Genomic DNA, 14,081 nt, shown 5'->3' on the forward strand with positions numbered 1-14,081 from the left:
AAATCTGAGTTATTTTTTTTATAATACACACATTTATCATATTCGTTAATCCTAAAATTATTGCCTAGGACAATTTCATCAAATTTAATATACCATTGTCTAGGAGCTTGTTTTAATCCATAAAGTGATTTAATTAATTTACATATCTTATGTTCTTGTCCTTTGATTATAAAACTTTGAGGTTGGTTTATATAGATTTTTTCTTCTAATCCTCTATTTAAGAATGCAGTTTTTACATTCATTCGATGAATCATTAATTTATGAATTGATGCTAATGCTACCAAGGTTTTTAAAGTGGTTATCCTAGCTACAGGAGCATAGATATCAAAATAATCTATGTTTTTCTTTTGACTATATCTCTTAACTACTAACCTAGCTTTATATCTTTCTACTATTCTATCTGGTTTTAATTTTCTTTTGAAAATCTATTTAGTTTCTATTGCTTTATTTTCAGGAGGTAAATCTGATAAAATCTAAATTTTATTCTCTAAGATTGATAGAATTTCACTATCTATAGCTTTTTTTCAATATGATAAATCTGATGATGACATAGCTTCATTATACGTGTAAGGATCACCCTCTACAAGGTATGTAAAGAATTTTTCTCTAAAATTTTTTTCAATTCTGATCCCCTTACTTCTTCTTAATTCAGTTTCAATTTCAAGTTCTATTTTCATAGATCTAGAAGAAGATGGTTCATATTCTAGGGATCTAAAAATTTTAGTCTTAAAAAGAAATATATCCTCAAAGAAAGAAGCATCCCTAGCTTCTAGGATTGAATTAAAACTTATATCACTAATATCTGATTTAATCATTAAGAATCTATAGGCATTATTATTTTGGGTATAGCCAATAAAGATAGCATCTATAGTTTTAGATCCTAGCTTTCTCTTTTTAGGTACAGAAATATTCACCTTAGCTAGACACCCCCACACTTTAAGAAAATTCAAATTAGAAGCTCTGTCTTTCCAAAATTCATAAGGGATCTTACCACTATCCTTAATAAAGATTCTATTTAGAATGAAGAAAGAAGACAGAAGAGCTTCCCCTCACAAGTTCTTAGATAGGCCTAAGCTAATCAATATAGTATTCACCATATCCAAAAGAGTACGATTTTTACACTCAGCCACACTGTTGGACTGTGGAGAGTAAGGAGCAGTTACTTCATAAATTATTTCATGTTCTTGACAGAATAGAGAAATTTTTTTTGAATTATACTCTCCTCCTCTATCAGTCCTAAGTATCTTAATTTTTTTTTATTGATTTTCTACCTCACTTTTATAAATTTTGAATTTATTAAAAATTTCATCCTTAGATTTCATTAGGTAACAGTAGCAGTATCTCAAAAAATTATCTATAAAGGTTACTATGTACCTATTGCCACCATAGATTGCAGTTTTGGAAGAATCACATACATCAATATGTATCAATTCCAAGACCGAAGAATTTTCTTCAACTGATTTAAATAATTTTTTTGGTTGTTTAGATTCAGCACATATTTTACACTTAGATGTATCTAAGATTGATTTGGAAATTAGCTTTAAATCCATCATATGTTTGATTTTTTTTAAGTGTACATGACCTAATCTATCATGCCATAAATTTTGATTAGATTTATTCACAAAATAAACTTGATTCTCAACTTTATTAATAAAATAATTTATTATATTTAATTTGAATAAGCCTTCACTTATGTATCCTCTTCCTATGAAAGCATTATTCTTAGTTATCACAACTTTATTACAATCAAGGATAATTTTATATCCGTTCTGGACCAACTGAGACCCACTGACTAAGTTCTTCCTAAGATCTGGAACATACAATACATCCATCAAGGTAAAAACTTTTCAAAAGTCATTTTCAAATTAATTCATCCTTGTCCCTTGATCTTGGCACCTGTATTGTTTCTAAGGATTACACATTCTCCGCTTGAGTCCTGAATAGTAGTGAACCAAGGGCGGTCAAAACAAATATGAACATTAGCTCCTGAATCCAACCATCAATCAAGGTTAGAGAAAGTAATATTAACTTCAGGGTTAAAGCTTACTGACCTAAAGGTGGTATCTTCTGAACCTTTAACTACATAAGCTTGAGGTCTCGAAGAACCAGAAGGCTTGCGAAAGGGCTCTCTCTTTCGGTGATAACAGTCTCTTGCAAGATGATTAGTCCTTCCGTATACAAAGCAGAACTTATTACTTGGACCTTGGGCAAGCTTGATGGATCTAGTGTTATTGATCTTGAAGTTTTTACCCTTAGGCTTGAACTTATTTGAGTAGGATCGGTTAGGATGGTTTATTTGGTGTTGTTGATTTGGTTGAAAATTAGGTTTTGACTTAGATTTGATAAGGGTCAGATTAGCTTGAGCATCTGGGACTCTGATTTGCTGGATTTGAGACCTATGTTGATCTTCTATCCTAATTAAATTGAGAAGTTGAGTTAGGATTAATTCTCTTTACTTATGGAGCTGACCTTTAGCAAAACCATCCTAAGAAAGAAGCAATTTATCAAGAAGGCTCGAGATCTTAAATTCTTCAGAGAGAGAGGTTCCATTGGTTTGAAGCTTCCTAAGATATTCTTGAAATTGGTGAAGTTGGTCATTTATAGGTTTATCATCTACCATAACATATCTAAGAAATGATGTGATGTTGAACCGCTCAACACCAGCATCATCCAGGCCATTCTCAGACTCTAGGTTATCCCATAATTCTTTTGCACTTTTTGCAGATAGATAAACATCATAGAGTGAATCAAAAAGGGCACTTAGAATTCTATCCTTACAAAGATAGTCTTCTTCAGGGGTGGCAGGAGAGGTTGAACTAAAGGAGACAGAAGATTGGTCAATAATCGATCAGAGCTCTAAAGTGGTTAGTCAAAATTTCATTTAGCTTTGCTACCTCCTAAAGTTGGTTCCATCAAATTTATCAGGTTTAAGACTAAAGGTTTCATCTCTAAGAGTAGCCATTTGATCCAAATATGGTTCAGAGAAAAAAATTGACATTTAAAAAAAATTATTAATTTTTTAAAAAAAATTAATGGACTTAATAAGTTTTATTAAAGTTGAGCATGCAGCAATACAAGTTTTGAGGGGGTCATTAATTAATTTGTACAACACAAAACTATAGAAAATAATATCGACCAATTAAAAAAATAAAATAATATATAAATATACAAGGAATATAAGTCCTAAATATGTATAAATAATTAAATATGCATGCACTACAAAAATAACTACGAAAGCTCCTTTAGATTGTTATTGAAAATATATAAAATAATATATATATATATATATATATATAATGTAACCACAGAATAAGAAAAAAAATTATAGAAAAATAAACTAATTAAAAAAATTTGTTAGTAATTTAGATGTCAATATATATATATATATATATATATATATATATAAACTAATTAAAAAAATTTGTTAGTAATTTAGATGTCAATCAATATATATATATATATATATATATATATATATATATAGGTTAAACCACTGTCCTAAAAGAGATTTCGATTTTTTTTTGTGTAAAGATTTGAGCCGCACACTCTTCTTCAACGTACAATCCGAAAGCTAAGTACTTCAATATTCATCGATGGCATGATCTCGAACGGATGCCGATCAGACTCATCCTCAACCCAAATAATATTAAAAACCAAACAAGAGAGAGAGCGAAGAGAGAATTTTTTTTTTTTTTGGAAAGAAGAAAGATTCTCAGTATTTTTTTTTTTACTGAGAATTGAGGAAAAAAGGCCCTTAAATAGGCCCAAACATATGTGGCAACTGAGCGTGCGAGAATCATCTCCAGAACAGACGCCTGTATACGGAGCTCTTGTGATACGACTACGAAACAATAGCACGGTGCATATAGCTCGCTGAACGGCCAAATAGCAGAAGGTTCACACATACCCAATGCAGAATATTCATGCGCGTTCGACGTTCCGCGCAAGGAGTTCTGAAACTCCCTCAAAAAAAAGTCAACACCTTTGGCATCGTCTTTGCGGTATTCTCCTTTCCCCTCCGCCAAAATGGAACCTGTTGCGGCCAATCGCCTCATTGCCCGATCGTCGGGAAGCGTGCACCTGCAAAAGGAAGTCCGCACTGATCGGAGGCGGCTCCGGCGGGGACCCTCCGACGGTCAAGTCAGAGAGGTGACTGGGCAACAGTGAAATATAAACGGAGAGCTCGAGAGAGAGAGAGAGAGGGAGGAGCGAGCCTGCGTTTTTGGGAGAGACGGAGCGGATCGATCCTTTGCACTGTTGCCTTTCCCGGTATATATAGTGGAGCTAGGTATGGCGCCGTCATTAATGGCGCGGACAAGTGAGGAACTGTCAACTCACTGTAGGCTGTCAGAGCCGCCGTGAAAAATGTCATGTCGCCGTGTGGCCGTCTAATCACCAGGGTTGACCCGGCTCTCGATGGGACAATGCCCCTAGGTAACTGTGCCGCATGTCCGTGTCAGAGCTGACGACGTCTGGCGGCTGTACGGTGGTTGGAGGAGCCGACCGACCTAAAGTCGGTAGCCAGCCGAGTGGTGTCGGACCCCTCCATCGGTCGGCGAGCTTCATGTAAGTCGGCCATATAACCTCGAGGTTCAGTCGGTCGGGATGGATACGCCCGACATACCCCCAGTCGGCGATGGGCCGTTGGACGGCCGGTGGTTAGCCGCTGATGGCATCCGTCAGTCGGTCGCCCCGATCGACGATCGGTCGGCCTGTCGGCTAGTCGGAGTCATCCAACGGAGGCGGTCAGGCCGTCAGCCGGTCGGGCGGTCGGGCCCTCCGGCAGTCGGTCAGGCCCTCCGGTCGGTCGCGCCCTCCGACGGTCGGTCGGGCCCTCCGGCAGTCGGTCGGCGGGTATCCCCCAACAGTTGCCCCCCTCCACTCCTAAGTCGGGTGCTGAGCTGGCCGAGGCTTCCATTCGGGCAGCAGTCCCGGACGACTGGGAGTGGATTTGTCGCACATGTAGATCCGACCGTACTGCCGGATGATCCGATGTCAGACGCCTCATGAATGCCTAGCGATCCGGACGTCCAGTCGATTTCAGAAGTCACGTCGGCGTCAGGTGTCAGACGCCACGTCTTGTCATCGTCAGTCGTTACGTCGGTGTCAGAAGATCGGGCGCCGGACGATACGGCGTCAGTCGATCGGATATTCGGCGCCGACCGCGGGAGAGAGGGCCGCTGTCAGGCATCCCATCGGGAACGCGAACCGGTGCGGGCACGTGAATGCAGGATTGCGCCCCGCATGCCGCGTGTCAAGGTGGTTGGCCGGCGCCCCCTCCGACATTTAATGCGGGCGGTGCGGCCGTCCCGGGGCGGGGCGCGCCGAATCCTCCGCCAATCGATGGGCGCCACGCGTTGCGCATCTGCAGGTCTTCGGTCGGCGTGGAAGGATCTCGGCCGTCGGTCGGCCCTATATATATAGGACCCCCCGGACCCTGACCCACATTTGCAACATTTCGCTGGGGAAACTCTGTCCGGGCGATTTTTCAGTCGTCGCGGGCAGAGCTCTTCTTCGCTTGCGGAGGGTCCATCCGGTTCGCGGTCCCTCCTTCTCCTTCTTCCTTCCTTTCTTCTCTTTCTTCTCTTTCGGTCCCTGCATAATGACCAGGAAACCGACCCAGGGAGCTCGGTCGGGGAACCCGACCGACGACTCCCGATCGGCTCCGGAAGATGAGGCCTCCTCGCTTTCGGGGCCGAACGTCGATCAGCTTCGGGAGCACTATCGCATCCCGGAGCAGTTTCGGCTCTCCGCTCCAGGGGCCGGCGGTCGGGTCAACAACCCTCCGCCTGGCGATCTGGCGCTGTACGTTGAAGACCTTCGCGCGGGTCTTCGACTTCCGATTCCGGAGTTCGTCCGGAATCTACTTGATTATTACGGACTCTGTCCGGCGCAACTGGCGCCGAACTCTGTTCGTTTAATCATTTCTTTCGCGCTGTTGTGTCAGCTCTTGCCGACCAACCCCCGTGTTTCGCTCTTCCGAGCCTTCTTTGTGCTCCGACCCCACCCTAAAGCCCGAGGGTGGTGGCTCTTCAACCCCCGGAAGGGTCTCGCTTTCATAACTGGTCTTCCGTCGTCCATTCATGGATGGAAGAACCAGTTTTTCTTTATTTCCTCCTTTTCTTCTTGGGGCTTTCCTTCTCGTTGGGGTATACCCCGAACAGAGGCCAACGACAACAGTCGGGTGGATGCGGACGACCGGGAGGACTTCCACCGACTGAAGGACATGTCGGTACCGAAGCAGAGGGAGCTTGTTACCGAACAAGCTCTCTATGACGCCGGCTTAAGTCTGGTCCCCCGAATAGGTATCGCCCGATCCTCCGGCTTTTCTTTTTGTTCAACTTTTGGTCCAGCCTTTAACTCTCTTGTCGGTATTGCAGGGACACCACCGAGGATGAGGCCGACGGATGCCGAGATTCGGCAGTTCGCCAGGAGGAAGAGGCCAGCATCGGGGGCCGGCCCTTCGCGTCCTGCAAAGAAGCCAACCCCAGTCCCGCCGATCGTCGAGTCGTCGGCAACCGACCAGTCGGAGCCGGTCATAGCTCTTGCGGCTCCGACGGTCCAAGTCGAGGAGAGGCCGACTGAGGAGGCGGCCGAAGGAGTATCGGTGTCTTCGCCTATGCGGGTGGAGCCGGATGATGTTCGGGAAACCGAATATCGTCCGGCGGCGTCCGTTGGCGCAACGGGAGGCGCCGGGTCAAACTCCAGCATCCCGTCGCTGCCAGTCCCGTCGGTCGGGGCAGCTGATCGGGGGAAGTCCCCGATGGAGCCCACGGAAGAGGATAGGTCGGGGGGCCGGTCGATGCCTCCAAGCGCCTACTACCCCGAGGGTGCGTCGGCGTTGGCCGACCACGATCTTGCGAGGAGGTTGTGCCAAGGAATCCTCCTCCCAACCGACGTGGGGTTGCTGCGAACTCGGCAGGTGACCGAGATGTTGTCTCGGTTCTACCCGACGATGGTCGAGGTAAGCTTCGGGTCCTCTCTTCCTTAGAAATTTTCCTTAGGAATTTTTGTTTATCATGCGATTCTGACGAAGCTTCCTTCCGCCGGCAGCTGATCTTCACAATGTCCGAACTGGAGGCCGGATACCGAAGGTTCGGCAACGCTCGGGCAGCCTTCAAGGAAAAGTCGGCGGTGGTCGAGGCTGAGAGGGCAATGCTTGCCGACCAACTTCAGCAATCGGCCGACCGGGAGGCCAAGTTGGTCGACGAGGTCTCCCGGCTTGGGTCCGAACTCCGGTCGGCCCAAAAGGAGGCCAAGCACAAAGGTCGGGCCGTACGCCGCCTTCGCCGTGAACGGGATGGTGCCACCGCCGAACTCCAAGGTGAACGCGAGCAACTTCGGGCTGGCCTGGAGAAACTTGCGGAAGCCGAAGAGGAGTTGTCCATCGCCCAGGTCGACGCCGAAATGGCTAAGGCCGAGGCGGAGTCGGCGAGGCAGGAGCTTGCCCGTGCTGAGGAGGAGGCAAGGTCGGCGAGGGAGTCGGCCGATCGGGCGGTGGAGGACTTCCGGGCCTCCGACCGATACCGGGAGGAGATGCTCGAGTCGGGCTTCGCCTCATACTGGGTCGGGTTCGAGGATGGTCGGGATGCCGTCCATGCCTTATACCCGGAGGTGGACGTCAGCCGCGTCGTCCCGCCGTTCGTCGAGGAAGGAGCCGAAGAGGAAGGAGCCGAAGAAGAAGCCGACCAGCCGTCGGGAGGCGTCATCCTAGCAGAGGAAGCTGTCCCGGAGCAAGTGCCGACCGAAGCTCCTTTGCCGACTGAAGCCCACTCTTTGCCGACTGAAGGACATCCTTCTGCCGTTGACCCAGCGCTGCTCACGGTCGAGACGCCGATCATCCCCGATCCTCCGTTGGTTGAAGAGATCGACTAGGACGAATGATCGGCCCAGCCGACCGTCCTCCCTTTTTGTTTCTTTTTGAAAATACATGTAATCGGGCTTCGACCCGACTTTGTAATTTCTTTTCATCAATGAATGAAATTTTCTTCTTTTCCTTCTTGTTTGTAATGCCGACCATTGCTGCGATGCGGAACCTTAGTCACTAACTTAAGCAAGTCGCCAACTTACGTAAGTCGATAGGACTTCGACAATTTGTGCAGCCCCGAAGGTAGAATGCGTCCCGACTTTAGGTCGGCTTCGGGTAGTCGAAGTTGTCAGTCGGGTCCATCTGTTGAGTCGAGAGCCGACCGAACCTGGTAAAGGTTAGGGAGTCGGACTTCCGTAGATGCGTTTAGTCAGTCATTTGCGTCACAATATCGGGGAACGATAGTAAGTCGGGTCCCCACTCTTCTGCGTCGGGTCCTGTATCCTCCGACAGACGGTAGCAAGCCGAATGTCGTTCAGCCGGCCGAAAATCGATCGGCAAGTAGTGGGTGCGACCAAGGTCGCGTCGTGTGATAGACGGTGGTAAGCCGAATATCCCTCGACCGGTCGTAGCCTGGTCGGAAGTCGCGACAATAGTCGCGTGGGCTTTTAGCCTTTCTTCGGTCGGGGCCCGATCGGCCTGTCGGCCGATGGATTCTGCCCGAAAATTCGACCGTAGAAGGAGTATGAACTCCCGTCGCAACAGCTGCATCGGCCTTTGGGCGGATGTGTTGCCGAAAGTCGAAGGAGTGTAACTCCCGTTCATAAGAGTCCGTCGGCCCTTGTGAAGGTCCGACGAATCGTCGAAGGAGTGTTGACTCCCGTCATTGTAGATGCATCGGTCCGTGTAAGGGCCCGGTGTATCGTCGGTGCCAGGTCCACGTCGATACGTCGGGGCTGAGCGCCGATTGCTAGTCGAAGAGTTAGAACTCCGATTTTTCAAACTGAACTTGTATTCCGACAATGGAGTTACAAAATTTACTGATAATACAGTTTCAAATTGTCGGCGTTCCAAGTTCGGAGAATGGGTTTCCCCTCAAGGGTCTCCAGCCGATAGGCTCTCGGTCCGAAGGTGTCTGCAACCTTGTAGGGTCCTTCCCAGTTGGGAGCCAGCTTTCCTTGGTCCAAGGGCTTCGACACTTCTGTCTTCCTCAAGACTAGGTCGCCAGGCCTGAAGAGCTTTGGTCTGACCTTGGCGTTGTAGTACCGGGCGACCCTCTGTCGGTACGAGGCCATTCGAATTTGAGCCTCGTCTCGCAGCTCGGGGAGGAGGTCTAGGTCGGCCCTCCGACTCTCGGAGTTGTCTGGCTCTTGGTACTGCTCGACCCTTGAAGAGGGTAGGCCGATCTCGAGCGGGATCATCGCCTCCGTCCCGTAGGCCAAGCTGAACGGCGACTCCCCGGTCGGGACGCGGGGGGTCGTTCGGTAAGCCCACAGAACGGAGCCCAGCTCGTCGACCCAGAGACCTTTGGCTTCGTTCAGTCGGGTCTTGAGTCCATGGAGCAAGGTTCGGTTGGTCACCTCAACCTCACCGTTGGACTGTGGGTGCCCGACTGAAGTTAGTCGGTGGCGGATGTGGAACCTGGCGCAGAAGTCTCTGAAGTCTTGGTTATCGAATTACCGTCCGTTATCGGTGATGATGGTGTGTGGCAATCCGAACCTGAAGATGACGGACTTTTGGATGAAGTCCTCCATCTTCCGCTCGGTGATCTGCGCCAAGGGTTCGGCCTCGACCCACTTCGTGAAGTAGTCGATGGCGACAACGATGAACTTCCTCTGGCCCGACGTCGGTGGGAATGGGCCGAGAATATCGACTCCCCACTGAGCGAAGGGCCACGGAGCGATAATGGGAGCGATTTGGCTGGCCGGTTGGTGCTGAATATTGGCATACTTTTGGCATGGCTCGCACCTTCGGACCAACTCTGCCGCATCCTTCTTCATGGTTGGCCAGTAGTAGCCTTGTCGCAAGACCTTGAAGGCTAAGGACTTGCCCCCCAAGTGATTCCCATAAATTCCTTCGTGAACCTCTCGGAGAGCGTAGTCGGCGTCGGATGGCCCCAAGCACCTGAGCAGAGGGAGGGAGAACGACCTTTTGTAGACTCGGCCGTCCATGATCACATATTGCGATGCTGACCATCGGAGTCGCTTGGCCTCCGCGGGATCTTCGGGACTGGTCCCGTCGGTCAGGTACTGGACGATCGGGTCCATCCAACTTGGTTCGGACGTTAGCTGCTGCACCTCTTCGACCCGATCGATGCTCGGCTGCTGGAGATTTTCGACGAACGTCCGGCCCAAAGAGTCATAGGCCGACGTTGCCAATCTGGAGAGAGCATCGGCATGGGCATTCTCCATCCTGGGGATGTGGGAGATCTCGAAATACTCGAGGCGTGCCACGAGATCCTTCACCTTCTGAAGATACTTGACCATGGTCGGATCTCGCGCCTCGAAGTCGCCCTTGACCTGCCCCACGATCAGCTGAGAGTCGGAGAATGCCCGGAGGCTGTCGATGCCCAGCTCCTTCGCCATCCTCAAGCCCGCGAGGAGTGCCTCGTATTCGGCTTGATTGTTGGAGGCCTTGAAGTCGAACCGGAGGGCGTATTCGGCGACTACCCCATCCGAATTCGTGAGCAGGAGCCCGGCCCCGCTTCCCTGAGCGTTGGAGGCTCCGTCGATGTGGAGTACCCAGGTGGAGATCGGGTCTGGCTCAGAGATCGAATCTCGTCCCGGGCCTTCAGCTCCCGACCCTAGGTCGGTCGTCGGGCATTCGGCGATGAAGTCGGCCAGGACCTGGGCCTTCAAGGCAGGCCTTGGCTGGTACTGAATGTCGAACTCGCTAAGCTTCATCGCCCACTTAGCGAGTCGTCCGGATGTGTCGGGTCGGCGCAGTATGGCCCTCAGGGGCCGGTTGGTGAGTACCACGATGGCGTGGGCCTGGAAGTATGGTCGAAGCCGTTGCGCGGAGACGGTCAGGGCGAAAATCATCTTTTCAGTCTCCGAGTATCTGGCTTCGGCACCGTGGAGCACTTTGCTGGTGTAGTAGACGGGCTGATGAGTCCGGCACTCGTTTTCTCGAACAAGCACCGAACTGATCGCCTCGGAAGATGTGGCCAAGTAGAGATACAAGGTTTCCCCGACTTGCGGCTTTACGAGCAGCGGTGGGGAAGCCAAGTACCTTTTCAGGTCTTCGAAGGCCTGTTCGCACTCATCCGACCAAGAGAAGCCGTTCGCCTGACGCAGAGTCTTGAAGAACGGGAGGCACCTTTCAGCTGACCGGGAAATGAATCGGCTAAGAGCGACGATTCTTCCGTTCAGCTGTTGGACCTCCTTCTTGGTGTTCGGATGACGCATGTCGAGGATTGCCTTTATCTTCTCAGGGTTGACCTCGATCCCTCTCTGAGAAACGAGGAATCCGAGGAACTTCCCTGAGGTCACCTCGAAAGCACATTTGGTCGGGTTGAGCTTCATTCGGTGTCGTCGAAGGGTGCAGAAGGTCTCCTCGAGATCCTGAACATGGTTTGGGATCTGCATGCTCTTTACCAGCATGTCGTCCACGTACACTTCCATGTTACGCCCGATCTGGTCTTTAAAGACCTTATTGACGAGTCGCTGGTAGGTGGCGCCGGCGTTCTTCAATCCAAAGGGCATCACCCGATAACAGTAGAGGCCCTTGGGAGTTACGAACGCGGTGTGCTCCTCGTCTTCAGGCGCCATCCGGATCTGGTTGTACCCGACGAAGGCATCCATGAAGCTGAGCAGTCGAAATCCGGACGTCGCATCCATCAGCTGGTCGATCTTCGAAAGTGGGAAGCTATCCTTCGGGCAGGCTCGGTTGAGGTCGGTATAGTCGATGCAGATCCTCCACTTCCCGTTGGCTTTCTTGACCATGACGACATTGGCGAGCCAGTCGGGATACGTAGATTCCCGAATGAAGCCCGCTTCGAGTAGCTTGTCCACTTCTTCGTCGATGGCCTTCTGCCTTTCTGGGGCGAAGGACCTTTTCTTCTGCCTCACCGGCTTCATCGTCGGGTCGATGTTGAGTCGGTGAGTAATTGTTTCTGGAGGGATGCCGACATATCCGCTGCAATCTGTTGCGGCCAATCGCCTCGTCGCCCGATCGCCGGGAAGCGTGCACCTGCAAAAGGAAGTCCGCACTGACCGGAGGTGGCTCCGGCGGGGACCCTCCGACGGTCAAGTCAGAGAGGTGACTGGGCAACAGTGAAATATAGACGGAGAGCTCGAGAGAGAGAGAGAGAGGGAGGAGCGAGCCTGCATTTTTGGGAGAGACGGAGCGGATCGATCCTTTGCACTGTTGCCTTTCCCGGTATATATAGTGGAGCTAGGTATGGCGCCGTCATTAATGGCGCGGACAAGTGAGGAACTGTCAACTCACTGTAGGCTGTCAGAGCCGCCGTGAAAAACGTCATGTCGCCGTGTGGCCGTCTAATCACCAGGGTTGACCCGGCTCTCGGCGGGACAATGCCCCTAGGTAACTGTGCCGCATGTCCGTGTCAGAGCTGACGACGTCTGGCGGCTGTACGGTGGTTGGAGGAGCCGACCGATCTAAAGTCGGTAGCCAGCCGAGTGGTGTCGGGCCCCTCCATCGGTCGGCGAGCTTCATGTAAGTCGGCCATATAACCTCGAGGTTCAGTCGGTCGGGATGGATACGCCCGACATACCCCCAGTCGGCGATGGGCCGTTGGACGGCCGATGGTTAGCCGCTGATGGCATCCGTCAGTCGGTCGTCCCGATCGACGATCGGTCGGCCTGTCGGCTAGTCGGAGTCGTCCAACGGAGGTGATCAGGCCGTCAGCCGGTCGGGCGGTCGGGCCCTCCGGCAGTCGGTCGGGCCCTCCAGTCGGTCGGGCCCTTCGGTCGGTCGGGCCCTCCGGCAGTCGGTCGGCGGGTATCCCCCAACAGAACCTTTGATGGAGATGAGCTTCTTTAACCATTTCCTATCTTGCTTTGCTGAATTTTTCTCGAGTGGTTTCTTCTTGCTAATCTGGTGTTATGTTTGCTTCCTATTATCTCCTCTCTTTTTTTTTCCTTTTATTTTTGGTTATTTGTGCTGTCTGGGGAAAAGCGCGCATGGATTTGGATGGAAATGACTAAGTGAGTTAACTTTGAACATTATAATGGAGAATTTATGGTTTGAAAAGGCGTTGTAAGTCCACTAATTTGTAATTCTGATGATTGAATGATAAAGCACAACAATTTTAGAAGTAATTTGAATATGGAACAGCCGAGGATGGGGCAATAGACACTATTTAACATCAAAGGTAAGGTTATGATCAAGACTACTACTGAACGTAGGAGGTTTACATGTAAATCTTGTTAAAAATCATTGCGCATCCAACTAGAGTTCTATATTTTTTTTATATCCTATTTGAAATAGAATTTTATTTTTATTTTATTTAATTATTTTTTTTTAAGATTGCATTTGGTGTATTGCCAAACAATCTTAATCTGGATTATCTGATAATCTGGATTACTTGTAATCTTGATAGATTGTCAATAATATTGATTACTATGTTTGGTACATGCAGATAATGTTGCAGTAAAATTATTGAAAATCTTGATTGGCATATTTGGTATGACAATCAAATTATTGATAATGTAACATCAAATTTTCAAAATATCTTTAAATCAAATTTATTAAAAATCACACCTCATGCATAAAATTTTTAATTTTTCAGAATAAAAGAATAAAAATATATTATATATTATAACATATATTATATTATATATATATTATATATTATATTATATATTTTTATTTTTTTTCTTCTTTTTCCTTCTCCCACACGCCACAACCTCCCCAACCCCCGGTTGCTCCGCCCCCGGCCCCCTGACCATCTACCCCTAGCCCCCCGGCAGTCGCATCTCCGGCACCACCTCCGACCCCCTGGCTGTCCGTGCCACCCCCTGCACCGTCCCTTGGCCCTCTGGCAAATCTACACCCCGTGCCCTCAGCAGCTACCTCCATCGACGCCTTCACCCATGCCCCCACGCCGCCGCCCTCACCCGTGCCACCATCCCCCGCACCCCACCCCCCGCGGCCGCCCTGGCCACCTGCACCGCCCACCGACCGCTCTACTGCCCTCGCAGCACCTCGATGAGGGCTACACTGCCATGCTCCCTTTCTTTTTTGAACGATCGACCACTCGTGCTGTCCCCACAGCCCCTTGATGAGGGCTACAATGGCGGCCTGTCGATCG

Source organism: Elaeis guineensis, chromosome 7 (assembly GCF_000442705.2).
Source record: "Elaeis guineensis isolate ETL-2024a chromosome 7, EG11, whole genome shotgun sequence".
In the NCBI taxonomy this organism is placed as follows: domain Eukaryota; kingdom Viridiplantae; phylum Streptophyta; class Magnoliopsida; order Arecales; family Arecaceae; genus Elaeis; species Elaeis guineensis.